At 43.8% G+C, this 6,000-nt stretch overlaps 1 protein-coding gene across 6 annotated transcripts in view; it reads right to left on the reverse strand.

Moving 5' to 3' along the window:
• Positions 1-658, reverse strand: part of ICA1 (islet cell autoantigen 1) — a 76,322-nt gene extending 75,664 nt beyond the window's left edge. For 3 of the 6 annotated variants that reach the window (XM_065051158.1, XM_065051159.1, XM_065051154.1), the window contains exon 1: positions 507-658. The gene's annotated coding sequence lies outside the window, so the exon portion shown is untranslated. The remainder of the gene's footprint in view (positions 1-506) is intronic. The other 3 variants (XM_065051155.1, XM_065051160.1, XM_065051156.1) reach the window with 3 other exon arrangements.
• Between the last annotated feature and the right edge of the window lie 5,342 nt (positions 659-6,000).

Here is a 6,000-nt window from a genome sequence, read left to right on the forward strand (position 1 = left end):
GAGCCCTCAGGTAAAACCAGGGCCGCTGCCGCCACACACGGCAGCCGGACACCCCGCACGTCAGCCCGGAGCCGGAACCGCTGAGGACAAGCGGCCGTTTCCCGCCCCATCCTCCCCGCTTCCAGCGGGCAGAGCGTCAGGGAGGATGTGCGGGAGGAAGGGAGGCAGAAACGGATAAATGCAATAATCATGGCGAGATAACCGCACGGCGGGAGGGGGAACACCAGGCAAAAAGGAGGAGCAGATGCCATCTTGTGCCTCGGAAATTTCACTCCCGGACAGGTCCGACCCTGGCGGCACCCGCAGCCAAGCCCTAACGGGCACCAGCGCCTCAGGCCCGGCCGCCGCGCCGCCTCCTTCCCCCCAAGAGGCGGGCGGGCAGTCGGCGGGGGAGGCGGCGCCCACCCAGGGCTGCGCGACACCGGCCGCAGCAGCTGCTGGCAGAGCCCGTCTTCCCCGGCAGGCTCCGGCACGGAGCCCAGCAGGTCCCCCCATCCCGCACTCACCTTGCCCGCGGCGGAGGGGAGGGCTGAGCCGGAGGCGCCGCCACCGCCCCGCCAGGTGTTCCAGCGCCGCCGGCGTCACAGCAGCGAACGGAGCCGCCTCTGCCGGCGCGGGCGGCCCCCGCAGCGGGGCGGAGCCGCCGCCGCCCGCCCAGCCCCCGAGGCGGGAGGGCGGTGGCTGTCAGGTCCCAGCCGACCGGGGCCGCCGGCTTCCTGGCGTCGGCCTCGGCCGGGACCGCGTTTCCTTCTCCTTCCCGGCCGTGCTCGGAGAGAGGCCTGAGGGGAAGGCGGCAGGAAGGTCTCCCCGGCTTCTGCCCCTTCTGGGGCTCCCCTCACCGCTGCGATCAAAACCCCAGGCTCTTCTCCTCAGCCCCAGCCTGCTGGGGACCGCAGGTGTCCCACGAGGAGCATCAAGGAAATATTAAAACGTTTTGGCTGCCTTAACAAGGAAGTGGAAACTTAGAGAAAAAGACCCTGTAACATAGCAGGCAGGTGTCAATATTGCAGGGGATCAGGAGAGTCTTGCTTTTGAGCTCGAGTCAGAAATGGGTCATTTGGGATTTTGTGAGAGCTGTTTTAAGTACTCGAGGTGGATTTTAAGCTGATTTCAGAGCTTGGAATGAGGGGAAAAGTTCACAGGTGGCATTTGAAAACTATCTAGAGGGGAGGTAAAAGGAGAAATAGGGGAGCAGCAAGATGGGGTGAAAAAGTTGTCCTAGTTAAACAGGGAAGCGTTGGCTTCCTTGTATTGTGCATGACAAGAGAAGCAGGTTAAGCACAATGTGGAGAATGACAGCAGGAATGGAGGAGATGAGGTCGATTTGGTAGGGCCCAAGGAAAGGGTTGAAGAAAAGTGAACTGGAGGGAACTCCAGAAAATGCAGAGGGAAGAGAGAAGGAGTGGAAATGAGGACAGGAGTGGGGCATCATTTGTTGAACCTTACACAGGTCTGAAGTGCTCATGTTGGTGTCTTGGTGCTTCTGCGAGGCATAACTGAACCACTTCACTGGAAGCTGCACATCTAGGAGCAAAATGCAAGATGTTTACAGCAATGGGGACTTAACTGTGATACAGTAGCTCTGAAAAAGACTTGGGATCCTAATGGGTAGGTAGCTAAGCATGCACTCCCAGAGCACTGGAGGACACAAAAGGCATAATTTAATTGTAAGGCTGTATAGCCTGAGGAATTTCAGGTAAGATGTGGGAGGTTGTATAATTTCCCTAATTGGCACTGGTGTGACCACAAGCAGCAGGTCATACCTGAGCACGGTGTACTTGGTGCAGATGGTGCACTTCTGAACTAGAATGGGTTTATGGCAAAAAATATGGAATTTCTTTCCAGAGCTGCAGAAACCCTAATAGGGTAGTCTTTGTGTTTAAATACAGTAACAGTGAGCAAATATTTTCATAGCAGACAAATCTCTTAATGGGGTCCTCAGTCTTGCAGAAAAAGGTATGACACACTTCAGCAGCTGGAAGTTTGGCATACAGAAAGTCTGATGTTAGATATCTCGTTTGCCTTTAGATGTTGTACTGTAGACACTGTTAAGCTGTGCTGATCAGCTAGAGCTCTTTTTAGAGCAAATAGAGAGAAAAAGGTGCATTTAAGGCTATGGGTTATCTGATTTATTTTATTTTCCAGTGAAATTATTCCCTGGACATGAGCTTTCTTGACCACAAGAGAGTAACTGGCTCAGGTATAAATACTTGCATTAGAGATATTAGCTGATTGTCAAGATGTTACCATGAGAGGAAAAAATGTTGATGGAGTTACTTCTTACCTCTCAAAAGGGAAGTGGTGCTAGTAAGTGACAAAAGGTCTCTCTGCAGTAGATAAGGATCTGGGATCCCTTCAGACAGGCCTGGCATTGGGTTTTGGTAGTTTTTCTTCATAAGTGAACCTGAAGAACTCATTGTGTCTTTTAATGGCATTTACGTGTGCAGGTCTTCTGGAAGAGGGTGAAAAAAAGAAAATCTCACAGCATGTGAAGGAAGTACTTTAACTGTTGCAGGAGCAGAACCAAGACACAAAGGGACATTTTATTTGGTAAATTTAAAAGTATTGTTTTTCTTAGTTGTACCAGGGTAAGCTAGGCAAGCAAATAGTTCTGAATAAACCTTGATTGTAATAATGGAACTATTTTTTTTGCCAACAGTTCAACGTGTGTATGAATGTACCTGGAATCAGGGACCTTAGGTTAGCTCATTTCTAGTTTATGTGAGGCCAACATTCTGCAAGTTACAGACAACTTCTAGCATTGTCCAGCTTAATGTCTTAAAGGATTAGCTATGATTACTATATAACCTTAAAAAAAAAGTTTTAAACCTCTATTCCTCACTCTAGTGCAGGCAGTTCTTAATCTTTTCTCATGTTTCATGTAGTTTATCACCAGACGTGAATGTTATAAATACAAGCAAGTGCCATCTGGTTGCTCTAGCACCTCTCTTATCTCCTATGGAGATATTTTTAGTTCAGCAGAAATACAGAAATGTAACTACATAAAACAGCTATTGCAATTGATGCATGATATAAGGTGTATTACTATGTTTCACAAGCTTAGTTCTTTGGCAGAACTGACTGGGTGCATGAAACACCCTGAAGCATGGTGCTACATTCATTCTGTCACTAACATTTTTTCCCCATTTGAGCAAGTTATCCAGTTGTTTAAATCAACTAACCAGTTGATCCACACTGACAGTAAAAAAATCCATTTTTTCTATTTTATTGAAATCCATATCCTCTGGTAAACTGAGATTCTTTGGATAACATCGTCAAAATTGCTGTAAGATTCAAGCAAACATAAAGTACAGCTCTCTGAGGTGTAACTGTTAACCACACCACTGTTGGAAATGTCACATTTTATGAGCAGACAACTGACTTTCCCAGCCCTAAATCACACGAACCTAGAGGTATTTAAGAGTGAGCTAGCAATAAATGTTAGTGCTCTTGTAAGATCTTTTCTGTGTCTGAGCCTGTGTTACAATTTGCCCCAGCTGCATTTCATTTGTGAGGACAAATAAAGATTGGAATCATATGTTGACTCAGTGAGACTCATCTTTGAGTCATGTTTACTATATCACATTACTGCTACAGCATGCTATAGGATATGCTCCTCTTGACACTTAATTTGGTACATTCTCCTACATTCTGTGCTATCTATAGAATATAATCTTAACAAATGTGTGGAGGGCTTTTTTCTTCCAAACCTAGGTTATTATGTTTCTTTAAGTAATAAGAAATAAATTCAAATTAAAAAAAAAGGAAAACCATCAGAAGTAGGGGAGAGTAAACTAGAAATTCAAGTATTTTGGAAGCCCAGTGGTAGTGAGCTGTTTGTCAGTTGAAGTAATAGCAATGATAATTTTTCTGTTTGTGTATTATTTCCTCAGGATTTGCATGTGCTGTAATTGTATTCCCCATTTAGATGTATCTGTGAATTAGTTACTTCAGAAATTTGCATAGTGTCAGATATCCCATAAACAACACTGAGCGCTTCTCGTCTTCCCTGGACTGTAACATTATTATTACTAATTGATGGTTGGTTTCACACATTACGATGTTTTTTAATCTTCCCATAATGCTTCGCTTGCCGCCTGTTTCTTGTCCATATAAGGAGGTACAAACATCTCATGCTCTGTTTTATGGACACAGTTGCTGACTGTTCAAGTTTCTGCTCACAATATGGACTTCATGGAGAGGGAAATGATGCTCCCTTTAAACTTCCTCCAGTCGCTTACATGAATATTTTCAGTCTTTTTTTGTCTTCTCCGATCAATCTGCTAGTCTTTTATGTTTCTTGTTACGCAGTTCCCAGTGTTGTGAACACCACTGAAGTTTATAAATGGCTTTTCAGTCTTTAATGTTTTCAAGGCACTAAAAGGCATTTAGTTTGTATTGTTTGCATGACGGACCTGTAAAGTAGAACATATTCTTTTGTGAAATTAACATTATGAAGTGAAGGAGCCAATGCATACTGGGTTCCAGACTCTGCAGAACGTTATATTCCTACAAGCAGATTAATGAGAGGCTAACGTAGGCCTATTCTAGTCATCAGTTGAGGAAATTATGTTAATATAAGGAATGCTTGGCCACTTGTGTCTGTGATAAACATGATTCCAGCTTAGTGATCTGCTTTAGGCTATTGGCAGTTTCAGAGATTAAATTAATTAATGATTTGTTTCTGCTTTGAAAAGCTGGAGAATATGTTCTAGGATAGTAAAGCTGTGGAAAGGACAGCCAGGTTTAGAATTAGAGGGCTCCAGGTTGTGGTGGTGCATCTCTGACTATTAAGGTAGGACCAAAACTTTGCCAAATAGGAGTCAGCCTGTAATAGTAGCTTTCATGATGTTTACTCCTCATTACTTTCCTTTACTTCTGTGGACTTAAAACAAAACAGTTGTGAGCACAAGGGCTTGCCTGGGTTTTTGTGTGTGCAGGATTGATTTCACTTTAGATATTGTTCAAAGTCCTGACTTTTAATGTTGCTGTCTGAGTGGATGTTAATATACTCTTTTTGGCAATTCGTGAGGAGTGAGCTGTTCAATACTTCTCTTTCCTCTTGTCTGGTTGTCACAATATTGTTGTTATCATACTTTTTTCTACTACCCTATATTATTTCTCTCCCTTATTATCATTATCAAACTCCTTAGATAGTCTTGCAAACAGCACACAAAGTACTCTTTCTTGGCAAATACTGTTCATTTGAATGCCAGGGATGGAGCATGTGGAGTGACCATCTATTTTTCATATCTGACATTTTGAATCAAAAGAGCTGTGTTAGTTAATCCATTGTTTAGATGGAGTTGGTGTTTGTGGAAATTCACTAGAGAATTAGGGAGGCATTTAAGAACCAGGTTTATCCTTAATAAAGTCACATAGACCATAGGAAGATGAGAACTGGCATGGTGGCAATTTGCACTAATTTCCGTCTGAGAACAATAACATAGAAAAAAAATATCTCCTTTTAAAGTGTTTATTTGAAAATACTAATTTAAACACAAACACAACCTTCAGTCATCAGTTGTATTCTGAAATGCAGGTATACTTGAATTGAGGTTATCTTCATCTGCTGTGGACTTGGGTAAGCAATCCAGCCCCTGCAGTATGCTATGAATTTCTTAAAGTATGGAACAGTACTGTTAAATAATCCTAGCACAAACCCAACTCCTGTAGTTTTGGCCACTATACATACATGTTGCAAATAGCAGTTTCTTTCCCAAAGAGGCTTATGGTTGGAAAGAAACTGCAAAATGGGAGAGAGATGACAAGGATAGTTGCTTCTGCTTTGTAAATGAAAAATTGAGACACAAACACCTACAATGATTTGTCAAAAGAAGCCTATGGCAGAGCTGGCCAAGGGTTCTTGCATTGATTTACAACTGCCTTGAACCATCCCATCTTCCATCCAATGTTTTCAGAGGCTGGAAATTTGTAAGATGTTCTTGGCTTTTCCACAAGGTTGGGGATAGAAAGGGAACAGAGTACTAACAGAAACTG

The sequence above is a fragment of the Columba livia genome, chromosome 2, assembly GCF_036013475.1.
Source record: "Columba livia isolate bColLiv1 breed racing homer chromosome 2, bColLiv1.pat.W.v2, whole genome shotgun sequence".
NCBI lineage: Eukaryota > Metazoa > Chordata > Aves > Columbiformes > Columbidae > Columba > Columba livia.